Below are 11,260 nucleotides of genomic sequence, written 5' to 3'. Positions count from 1 at the left end.
AACACAACGGCTCTTTTAAGAGCCACCCACATGTCTAGAAAAAGAGCTGTTCCGTGTGTGAAAAAAGTCAAAAACCTTTTCCTTTTGTCACGCATAAGGCATCAAACACTGTATACAAGTAGCATAAGAACTTCTATCTGTATACATAAAAAGAGACAATCTATTTGTATTTTTTGTAACAAACTATAAATATAATTATTTAATACTGTATGCACAGTACTAAATATTATTATAATGTGTTTGTTTAAAACGAGTTAGAAGACTGTTTTAGTAAAAACTTACTTATATATTTCTCTCTCTCCTACACACACACACACACACATATATATATATATATATATATATATATATATATATATATATATATATATATATATAATTAAGTAAAAAATGATTTTTTTCAAGCCAATTGTTTTTTCATAGTGCACGTTGTCCTGAAAGTACAACGGCGGGAAGAGAAACAAAGCGTAGCGGAGGGGGAGGAGGGAGGAAGGAAGGAAGGAGGGAGGGAGCATGGAGGGAGGAGGAGCAGTAGGAGGTGCCATGCAGCAGGAGGTATCGAATTTTGGCCAATCAAAAAAGGTGTCTTGTCTGGGCGTCATTAGCATGTGGGTCTGTAAATAGAGCGGGCGCGAGGCGGGCGTTAGTCATTCTCTGTTCGTTTACTCAAGAAGCAGCATCATCCCTGATCCAGCCAAGGCTGCGCCCAAGAAGGGATCAAAGAAAGCCGTGACCAAGACGGCCGGCAAAGGAGGCAAGAAGCGCAGAAAGTCCAGGTAGGAGAACTACGCCATCTACGTGTACAAGGTTCTGAAACAGGTGCACCCTGACACCGGCGTCTCATCCAAGGCCATGGGCATCATGAACTCCTTCGTGAATGATATTTTTGAGCGCATCACCGGTGAGTCTTCTCGTCTGGCTCACTACAACAAGCGCACCACCATCACCTCCAGGGAGATCCAGACCGCCGTGCGCCTGTTGCTTCCCAGCGAGCTGGCCAAGCACGCAGTGTCCGAGGGTACAAAGGCTGTCACCAAGTACACCAGCTCCAAGTAAAGCGCGTTATCGCCGTCTTCATCAACCCAAAGGCTCTTTTAAGAGCCACCCACTTTTCATACAAAGAGCAATTCTCTCTTTCGCTTTCCCCCCTGGGTGGTGGTGGTCAACTTTTGTGCACCAGAGTTGTATTGCCTAATATGGCATTGGTGGTATAGTGGTGAGCATAGCTGCCTTCCAAGCAGTTGACCCGGGTTCGATTCCCGGCCAATGCACAGATTGTAACTTGCAGTTTCTTGAGGTGCTTTATGGTAGTTGGCTCAAAAGGAAGGAATCACCTCCCTGAAAATAAGTTGGTCAACAGGATGTGCCATAGGCTTCTCTGCAGGCCTCCTAGAACTCTTTCTGCTTCCCACTTGTATTGTTAGTAGTTCTTTGCTCTTTGTAAACACATCATTATCCATCAGGGCACGTTTGACCCGTGAACAGGGGCGAAAACGTAAGAAAATGCGGTCTCTCCGTGTCCGTCTTTTGTTAGCGACAAGCTAGCATGCAAACTGTGATGAGAGGTGTACATTTTCTGCAATCAGCCATCTATATAGTCAGTGTTTTATATTTAATAAGCAAATATGTCTATATGCTGATTGGTCTCAAGCAGCGTTGTCCAATCTTCAGGTTTTCGTTCCAATCTAGCAGGAGCCACACCTGATCCCAATTGTTTGATCTGCTGATCTTGGCTTTCAATAGACTAAAGTGTGGCTTCTGCTTGGTTAGAATGAAAACCTGCAACCACACTGGCCCATTCTGGATAAGGCTGGACAACCCTGATCTAAAGCAAATAACCACTAAGGTAAGTGCCAGTTTGTGAGTTCTGAATCCATCATGCTGACTCGACGTCACTCGATGAACAGGGAAGGAACTGGTAGATGAGAAGACTTCCCACTGTTGACGAATGGCAATTTCAAGTGGAGGGTGCGTTTTCTTTGTGTTTTCCTGCTTGGAGGTGGGGAATTACAAGTTGCAACCTCGAGTCAAGCGCATCATTACTCTTGTCTTCTTGATGAAGGAAAGAGCCAGGCTTCCACATTCAGTGGAAAAGCAGAGACTGCCTGTGATTTTGCAAGCAGCTGTTATCTGCCTTACTACAAAAGCTCAACGGAAGGGAAACCGCTCCCAGCCTTTTTCGGGCGTAGACCTCTTGCTGATAGGGGAACTTGGTGACCAGTACTTTACGGAAAATTTTCCAGTCACGTTCAGAGTCCTATTGAGCAACGAAAGAGCCAGGCTTCCGCTTTCTGTGGAAAACCAGAGACTCCCTTTCATTTTGTAAGCAAATGTTATCTGCTTTGCTACAAAAGCACAAGAGAAGGAAATCTGCTCTGTTCACGGTCTCGCCTTCCGGCTGTTCCTGGAGGACCTGATCCTACTGTGATGACACAGTAGGATGTGTCAGTTATTAAAGCAAAATTCAGAACTTCCAACTCATTTCCACCCAGTCTCAAACCAGGGACCTTTTGCGTGTGAGGCAAACATGATAACCACTACACTACAGAAACCACGAGAGAGCCTCCCCTTGGCTGTTGTCTAAGGTCTTCTGATGAGAAGAACACATACTTAAACTTTTGCTCACCAGAGTTGAATTGCCCAACATGGCATTGGTGGTGTAGTGGTGAGCATAGCTGCCTTCCAAGCAGTTGACCCGGCTTCGATTCCTGGCCAATGCACAAATTGTAACTTGCAGCTTCTTGAGGTGCTTTATAGTAGTTGGCTCAAAAGGAAGGAATCACCTACCTGAAAATAAGTTGGTCAACTGGATGTGCTGTAGGCTTCTCTGCAGGCCTCCTAGAACTCTTTCTGCTTCCCACTTGTATTGTTAGTGGCTCTTTGTAAACACATCATTATCCATCAGGGCACGTTTGACCCGTGAACAGGGGCGAAAACGTAAGAAAATGCGGTCTCTCCGTGTCCGTCTTTTGTTAGCGACAAGCTAGCATGCAAACTGTGATGAGAGGTGTACATTTTCCACAATCAGCCATCTATATAGTCAGTGTTTTATATTTAATAAGCAAATATGTCTATATGCTGATTGGTCTCAAGCAGCGTTGTCCAATCTTCAGGTTTTCGTTCCAATCTAGCAGGAGCCACACCTGATCCCAACTGTTTGATCTGCTGATCTTGGCTTTCAATAGACTAAAGTGTGGCTTCTGCTTGGTTAGAATAAAAACCTGCAACCACACTGGCCCATTCTGGATAAGGCTGGACAACCCTGATCTAAAGCAAATAACCACTAAGGTAAGTGCCAGTTTGTGAGTTCTGAATCCGTCATGCTGACTCGACGTCACTCGATGAACAGGGAAGGAACTGGTAGATGAGAAGTCTTCCCACTGTTGACGAATGGCAATTTCAAGTGGAGGGTGCGTTTTCTTTGTGTTTTCCTGCTTGGAGGTGGGGAATTACAAGTTGCAACCTCGAGTCAAGCGCATCATTACTCTTGTCTTCTTGATGAAGGAAAGAGCCAGGCTTCCACATTCAGTGGAAAAGCAGAGACTGCCTGTGATTTTGCAAGCAGCTGTTATCTGCCTTGCTACAAAAGCTCAACGGAAGGGAAACTGCTCAAAGCCTTTTTCGGGCGTAGACCTCTTGCTGATAGGGGAACTTGGTGACCAGTACTTTACGGAAAATTTTCCAGTCACGTTCAGAGTCTTATTGAGCAACGAAAGAGCCAGGTTTCCGTTTTCTGTGGAAAACCAGAGACTCCCTTTCATTTTGTAAGCAAATGTTATCTGCTTTGCTACAAAAGCACAAGAGAAGGAAATCTGCTCTGTTCAAGGTCTCGCCTTCCGGCTGTTCCTAGAGGACCTGATCCTACCGTGATGACAACCGGTCAGTTGTTAAAGCAAAATTCAGAACTCCCAGCGCGTTTCTGCCCGGTCTCAAACCAGGGACCTTTTGCGTGTGAGGCAAACGTGATAACCACTACACTAAAGAAACCGCAGCATTGTCCAATCTTCAGGTTTTCATTCCAATCTAGCAGGAGCCACACCTGATCCCAATTGTTTGATCTGCTGATCTTGGCTTTCAATAGACTAAAGTGTGGCTTCTGCTTGGTTAGAATGAAAACCTGCAACCACACTGGCCCATTCTGGATAAGACTGGACAACCCTGATCTAAAGCAAATAACCACTAAGGTAAGTGCCACTTTGTGAGTTCTGAATCCGTCATGCTGACTCGACGTCACTCGATGAACAGGGAAGGAACTGGTAGATGAGAAGATGTTGTATATAAAATATACATGAAAAACACGAGGGAGACCTAGTATGAGTAGTATGTAATTTTATTGAAAATTCACTGGGCTCACATTCACCTAAGACACAACACACACAGATAAGCAAGGCGCAAACCATACATGTATATGATTAGTGCGGCAGGCCTCAGAGCGTAGGTGGACGGTCAACTAAGAGACACACCCACACACAGAGCCCTTGCCGCCACGCACACACATACAGAAGGTAAACAGAACATTATAAGAATAATAAAAGGAGTATTAGGATATTATAAGGATTATAAGGATATTATAATGATATTGTGAAGTATGGAGTACAGAAAAGGGGGTAAAATACTTGCATGCAGTATAACCAGATATAAAACAGCAATGTAGAGCAAATATGAAAAGAAAAAAGCATTATAAAACAGAAATACAGAAAAATGTCAAAGAAACTTACTCATAATGCACTTGAAGGTGTGGAGGATTCTTTTCTCATGAGAAAAAGTCAGGAGTAACACAGACGAAGGCCTTAATTTTTAAGAGAGAACCAAGACGGGCCGTTTATAAGGGTCGTTGAGCCAAGTTGCACCTGTGAGATAACCGTCGATGGGAACGGCTACTGCCGCGAGATAACCATCGATGGGAACAGCGGACCCCGTGAGACCAAGGTCTCTCCGAAATGTTGAGTCTCGTACCTATTGGTATTATGGGAAGGCTCTTTCGAAAACCTAATGGTGTTCGGGGAAGGCTCTTTCTAAAACATAATGGTATTGTGGGAAGGCTCTTTCTAAAACATATTGATGTCTGGGTCATCCTGACCCTAAGAAAACTGTATAAATAGAAGAGCTTCAGCTCTGGTTTTTTTTAGATCGCATTTTGGGACGTCTCAAACTGTGTGGATCTCGTGTGGTGGAACGGAACAAATAAACCTGGACCCTTGCTTCTTCTCACTCACGGCTGGTGTCTTATTTTTCTTTCTCCAATTGAATATATGAGTATCTGTTTCTATGTTAAGTGTCTTCAGGTAATAGGCAAAATTTGGACCTACATTTGGCACCCCAGATGGGACTGGGCTAAGACCCGTACGTCTGTAATCTCTCCCTTGGGACTTCACTCTTTAAGGCAACAGATAGGCCGTTTGGAAAAAGGCACTGCAGACGCCTGTTATTTCAAAGCTCTGTCTTAGTGATCTGTTGTCACGAGTGGGAAGCCCTGGGGTGGGAAGAAAGACTAAGTTGGTCTCCAAAAGAACCTTGAGTGAGTGAGAAAAGGTCAGAGAAGTGTGAACCGATATGTGATTGCATAAGGGTTATGTATAAGGTGTATAAGGTTGTTTAATGAAATTGTATATGTGTTGTGTGAGTGAAAGTCCTGCAATACCACTGGTGAAAGATTCCAGGGCTGCAATAGAGGCAGGTGGAAATGAGGCCTCAAACCCCAGATACCAGCCACTTGAGGTTGCGGCTGCTTTGGTGGGGGACCCCTAATACCGCTGGTGAAAGATTCCAGGGCTGGATAGAGAGGGGTGTAAATCCTGGGCCCAGGTCCGGGTCGCGCAACTCAGGGAAAGGACCCGTCAAGAGAAGCGTGCCCGTGTATGAATGTGTAACCACAATTGTGTGTGTGTAATAATATAAATATGTGTAACAGTGTGTGAATATAACATGTGTATGTGAGCTTGTGCGCATTGGTGATAAAAAGAAGGCATATGTGTGTGATAAGTTCTAAAAATTTAGTTTTGGAGACAAGTGTGAGTAAAGGCTTCCCTCAGTGTATGTGTATGTGTGTGTTCTTATCTGCGCATGCAGGCCTGCTTCTGTGTGAAAGGAAAAAAAAAAAAAAAAACAACACTGTGTGTGTGTGCTCTTCAGATTGAGATGGGTAACACAGAACTTTGTGAGATATTTCTGCTTTTTCATTGAATGTTTTGTATTTGGTACAGACTTTGTGTGAGTCGGGTGGGACTGTTTGTATTATAATTACTTTGGTATCAATAACTGCTGTATGAATGTTTTAAAAATTGGGGAGCAGTCAAGAACATTGTAAATATTTTAGACATCTGCCTGATTGCCCGTTGTGTAAATCAGAACTTCTAGACCTGTAATATATAAAAACATATTCCCAGATTGTGTGATCCAGGGAAAAAGGAAGACTGAAGGTGGAAAAAAGTGTGCACTTTCAGGCCCCAGAAGCCATTGTTGAGAAATGAGTAAGTCAGACGCTCGAAATGTGGAGGAGAAAGTCCATTTTACCTTTCATTTATATTCCATAAATTAAGTGATAATAAAGGGTTTCTCTTTTATGATGTGTGAGCAGAGAGATAAAAAAGGAATAGTTTTCTGTAGGCCTAAAAGGAGGTCTTAGCCCAGATTTTAGAATACATGGTTTGGTTTGTCATTCACACATACAGCCTTATAATCTCAATAGCTCAACTGTAGTTAGCTTGCTCTTTCAGCAGCCTTTGGACTGTGGATAGTTCTATGGGAGATAAAAAGTAGTCGACACAGAGTGTTTCTTTTTTGTCTATATTGCTAATTTCATTCAGTTCCTTGTCTATAAATCCTGCAGAGATGTTAGGTATAATATTTGTAGTATTTTAGTAACTATTGTTATACAACTTGTGTTACGACACGGCGAAATCGGCGAGGCAGCTCACAAAGTGTAGTGCCGCCCAGGGACGTGGCGGAGGAGGACTACACTTCCCAGTCATACCCGCGCTCGAGTTCGCCGGAGTTCTAATTACGAACACCTGCAAACACCTAAGGTTATATAAGGGCCTCCCTAGCATTAGCTGCTTGCGAAGTAACCGCTCAGCAGCCTCGTCTCTGTTTGTTTACCAAGCCGATTTCCTTAGAAGTGTTTTCCCTGGTGCTCGACTTAACGCTCGTCTCTCACTACGCTTTTGCCTACGCCCCGATACACACCCTACCTGTTCTGTCCCGATCCGATTCTCGTTCTGGATTCTTCCTCACGTCATCTCTCCGCTCGCCCGCGCTTGTCTCCGTCTACGCCTCGTAACAACTTGAAGTTAGTAAGTTATAAAAAATGTGTTCACAATTATGGTAATTAAGTACATAACACTTAAATTCCTTTTAAATAATGTGGAAAAACTAGCTGGAACAACATGTTTTTTATGAGTAATCAAGTTAAAAACTTGTGTTTATTATACAGATTATTAAATGAGTTTTAATTGAAAATACATTTGATTGTAGAGGAAAAGGTGATTTTTCCAACTCAGTGTAGTTCGTTGGTTGAAATTAATTTAAAGTTGTCATAACGCAAAATGATTGGTGTTTTGCGAAACTGTCTGTGTAGTTTGCCTAAGAGAGTGTTATGTGTGTTCATTGTTTGTTTAGTATTATGGTGTTACTGTGCGTGTTGTGTTCCTAGTTATGGAGGAGGGTCTCCGTCCGGCCCAGCTCCTCAGTCTCCTGGCATGACACCAGGAGGCTGGATTGAGACTGTGTTGGGCGGATTTTATACAGTTCCATATTTAGATTGTGTACACGCCTGGTCAGAAGCATGCGCGCCGGAGCTCCAAATCATTCTTTTAATTTTAATTTGAATTCCGTGTGATTCCCTGTTTGGAAACTGAAAGAAAGTGTTTTAAATTCCATGATGACGTTCATCTAAACACAGAGAGCGCGAGAGAGGCAGAGAGCGCGTGCGAGAGATTTTTTTTCCTTTTTACAATCCTTTAGTTATCAAACTTTACACTACACATTAAAGTCAAGGTGACTCAATATATAAATAAATATTTAAACATATTTCTGTAAAAGTTAAAATCAATCAGTATTCTTGATTTTATCAGTCCGGAGAGAACTTTTATGGCAGTTTATGTTTTGTGCCATGTTGTTTCTTCTGCTCAGGCATATTGACATTTTTGCCTGACCAATGATAAAATTGATCAGCTAACACTTGAACCTGTTCCTTGTGAGTGATGTACTTAATAACTTAATACCAAAGATGAAAAAACTGAAAAGTAAATCAGACCCAAGGTTACAGTCTCTGCCTAACTCTCTGTGGCCAAATCACAAGGACTGAAGTGGGACATGTGCAATGGGTTCCTTATCAGGCTAAGTCACATTCCCCCTGTTGAGTTAATGTTGAGCCTAAACATTTGCTTTTAGAGAGTACTGACAACCTTCACAGCCGTATTAGACCTGTAGTCCAGCAGTGTAGTGAGTGCGATTTGTTTGGAATGGGTTGAGTTTTGGATAGATCAAGCTAAATAAAACGCTCAATACCCATGGGTAATAATGTTTGATGTTTTTGTATTTAAAGTTTTATGCTGAACATAATCCAAAATTATGTACGATTAAAGATTTAGTATAATTAGCTTGAACTGAACAATTTAAGTGATATATGTGCACACACACTAATCATAGGTCCAAATATTGCTAAAGTTGGCTTAGTGCTGAGCTGAGTCAAATGAACTGACTCACTAAAAAGAGCTGGAATAACCATAACTAATTTGTGTATCTTTGATTCCTATACGTGTACGTGTCTATACATTTTTATGTGACCTGATGTCATGCCAACTGGTCACTCACGTCACGATTGCAATGAAGTCAAAGCTAAATAAATAAATAAGTAAATATATAATAATAACAATACTGATAATAATAATAATAATAATAATAATAATAATAATAATAATGCAACTCCTGTTCTGCTAAGTCGAGCAGTGTAAGTGTGAGTTCTTTTGGCGTGTGGTATTCATGTTGCACAATGATGAATAATTGCTTCATATATCTCTTTAAATGCTGCTTATGTCCAGTGATGAATAATTAGTACGATTTGATGATAATAGTAGTCTGCACTTATTTTCAAACTTTCTGTAAGGTGTTTTATGTCTATTACAGATGTGTTATCTGAGTCCTTCACATTAGAATAAGATGGTGAATAGTTAATGTTGAATTCGGGTTTTGCATGGAGTACGAGTATCTGGAGTAGGCAGCGTTGCATAAAGGTTTCTTTTGCTGACATGTCATGCTGATGTGGTTCTCACTGCAGTGAGTTTGTGAGTTAGTTTAATTACAGTGTCTTTGCAACAGTGTAGTTTGAAGTGATTTGTTTCTTTTCTGAACTGTAGATTGGTGAATACAATAAAGTAGTTCTGTGAATATACAAATATATACATATATTATACGGTGTGCTATGGATATGTCATACAATGTATGAGTTGCAATATTTAAATAATACAGTGCAGTGGTCACAAACACGAGGACTGGAGCGTATACTGCACAATCTGAGTGTGAATTGAAAGTCTTTATACTGTAGCTGTGACTGAGCTGTGAACTGGATGCAGGTGTGTGATCTAGGAGTTGCAGTCCATGGCAGCCTGCCATGTTTGTGGACCGCAGTGCAGGATGGGAAATGTAGTTTGTGACATGAGTAGACTTAACACTACCTCAAATACAAATACAGTTTACATGAAATGGATACATTTATAGAGGGAATCTTATGCCTTTCACAAATGGGCACTCAGCCAAGGAAACAAATGGGTGTTAAATTGAAACAAAGCTCACAGATGATACATTTTATGTTAGACTAAGCTAAAGACATTTACGCATTACTCCTAATTAGATATATTTAAAATGAAGTGAACAAAATTAAAGGTGTCACGTATGAAGGGTCTGAGTGATATTTTGAGTGTGGTACAGTTGTAAAGGGACAGAGGGTGCATGCATGTCTACCATTTAAACTAAACACTATTGTTGTACACATAAAAACAAATTCCTTAGGTTGTTTTGAATAAAAATTAGTGGGATAAAAGAGACTAGAGAACTGTAAATACATGTCTAGATCTCAACTCAACCTCATTTACTGTATTGTTAGTTCTGTATTATTGGGATTATCACTCATTAACACAGATGGGATATTAACATGTTAGGTTAGTGTACATCACAAATAGTCCTAGACTAAAGGAGTTTTGTTTTTAATTCACCAGAAGGATATTGAGAAAGGAACTCAGGAAGGGATATGAATGAATCTTTGCCAATTGGGGTTGTATTTTTAAAGACAGCAGACTGGAGCTATGTGACGGATTTGATGGATTGGCTGGACGTGAGAGTGGAGGACCCCTTTGTGAGAGGTGTTGTCCCTTTGATTGGATAAGTTGAGATTACTTCATAAGGCTTTCATACTTGATAAGGCTTTCTAAAATTTTTGATAGGACACAGAGCTTTGGGATTGGACTATAATGATATAATATAGTGGGATTTCCCTCATTTAATAAAGGAACAACAAGATAAGTTAACGGAGAAGAAATAATACCAGCTGCTAAATTCAAAAATACAAATTCCACACAAACAGATTCCACACAAACAGGGCCTTGTGATTTGTTTATATCAAACAATTTGAGTGCTCTGTAAACATCAGAAGTCTTAATATGTTAAAAACTGAACTCCTCATTTTGAATTGTTTTTGAATGGCTTTCTGCTTTATTAAAATCAGAGTACAGTAAATCACTTGATAAATATTCACCGTTTTAATAGGCCTTGATCTGATGCATAAATTGAACATTTAATGATGTGTTTTGCAGTTGTGTGTTCCCAGTTGTCTGTCTTCAGTTTCCAAATTGGACAGTGATGGTGGCATCCCTCATCCTGAACTCGCTAACATACCTGGCACATTATGGGCTACATAAGGTTGAAGCACGGCAAGTAACATGTACACTGTATTAAGCTAAAGTGAAGTATAGTCATCCTGTGTCCTGTAAACAATATCCTCCATCCTCAGAAAAGGATGAAGGAACATGCCCACTTAGTCTAGCATTATTACAGCAAGCTGTGATAACTGTGATAAGTTCTGCAATGCAACACACCCAGTAACCAATGTTTAAGGCTGGAAGAGGATGGCATTTTACACAAAAGTTGCAAAATCGATGAACTAGTCATCCCAGTAGCTCCATTACTGCCTGATGTCCCTACTGTAACCTATTCCATTCCACATATTATTATTATTTTTCTGTTGTTGAACTGAGATCAGCTCTTT

At 41.0% G+C, this 11,260-nt stretch overlaps 3 non-coding genes and 1 pseudogene across 3 annotated transcripts; 3 read left to right on the top strand and 1 right to left on the bottom strand.

The window, feature by feature from the left end:
• The first annotated feature begins 513 nt into the window (after window positions 1–513).
• On the top strand, window positions 514–1,834 carry LOC128610626 (histone H2B-like; annotated as a pseudogene).
• On the top strand, window positions 1,200–1,271 carry trnag-ucc (transfer RNA glycine (anticodon UCC)). Its single transcript has one exon. It is a non-coding gene; the product is annotated as a tRNA-Gly (tRNA).
• Window positions 1,835–2,648: 814 nt separating the features above from the next.
• trnag-ucc (transfer RNA glycine (anticodon UCC)) lies at window positions 2,649–2,720 on the top strand. Its single transcript has one exon. It is a non-coding gene; the product is annotated as a tRNA-Gly (tRNA).
• A 1,194-nt stretch (window positions 2,721–3,914) lies between these two features.
• trnav-cac (transfer RNA valine (anticodon CAC)) lies at window positions 3,915–3,987 on the bottom strand. Its single transcript has one exon. It is a non-coding gene; the product is annotated as a tRNA-Val (tRNA).
• Window positions 3,988–11,260: the final 7,273 nt, after the last annotated feature.

This window comes from Ictalurus furcatus, chromosome 7 (assembly GCF_023375685.1).
Source record: "Ictalurus furcatus strain D&B chromosome 7, Billie_1.0, whole genome shotgun sequence".
Lineage (NCBI taxonomy): Eukaryota > Metazoa > Chordata > Actinopteri > Siluriformes > Ictaluridae > Ictalurus > Ictalurus furcatus.
Note: the sequence above shows the minus strand (reverse complement) of the source record. Positions and strands in the feature narration are given on the sequence as shown.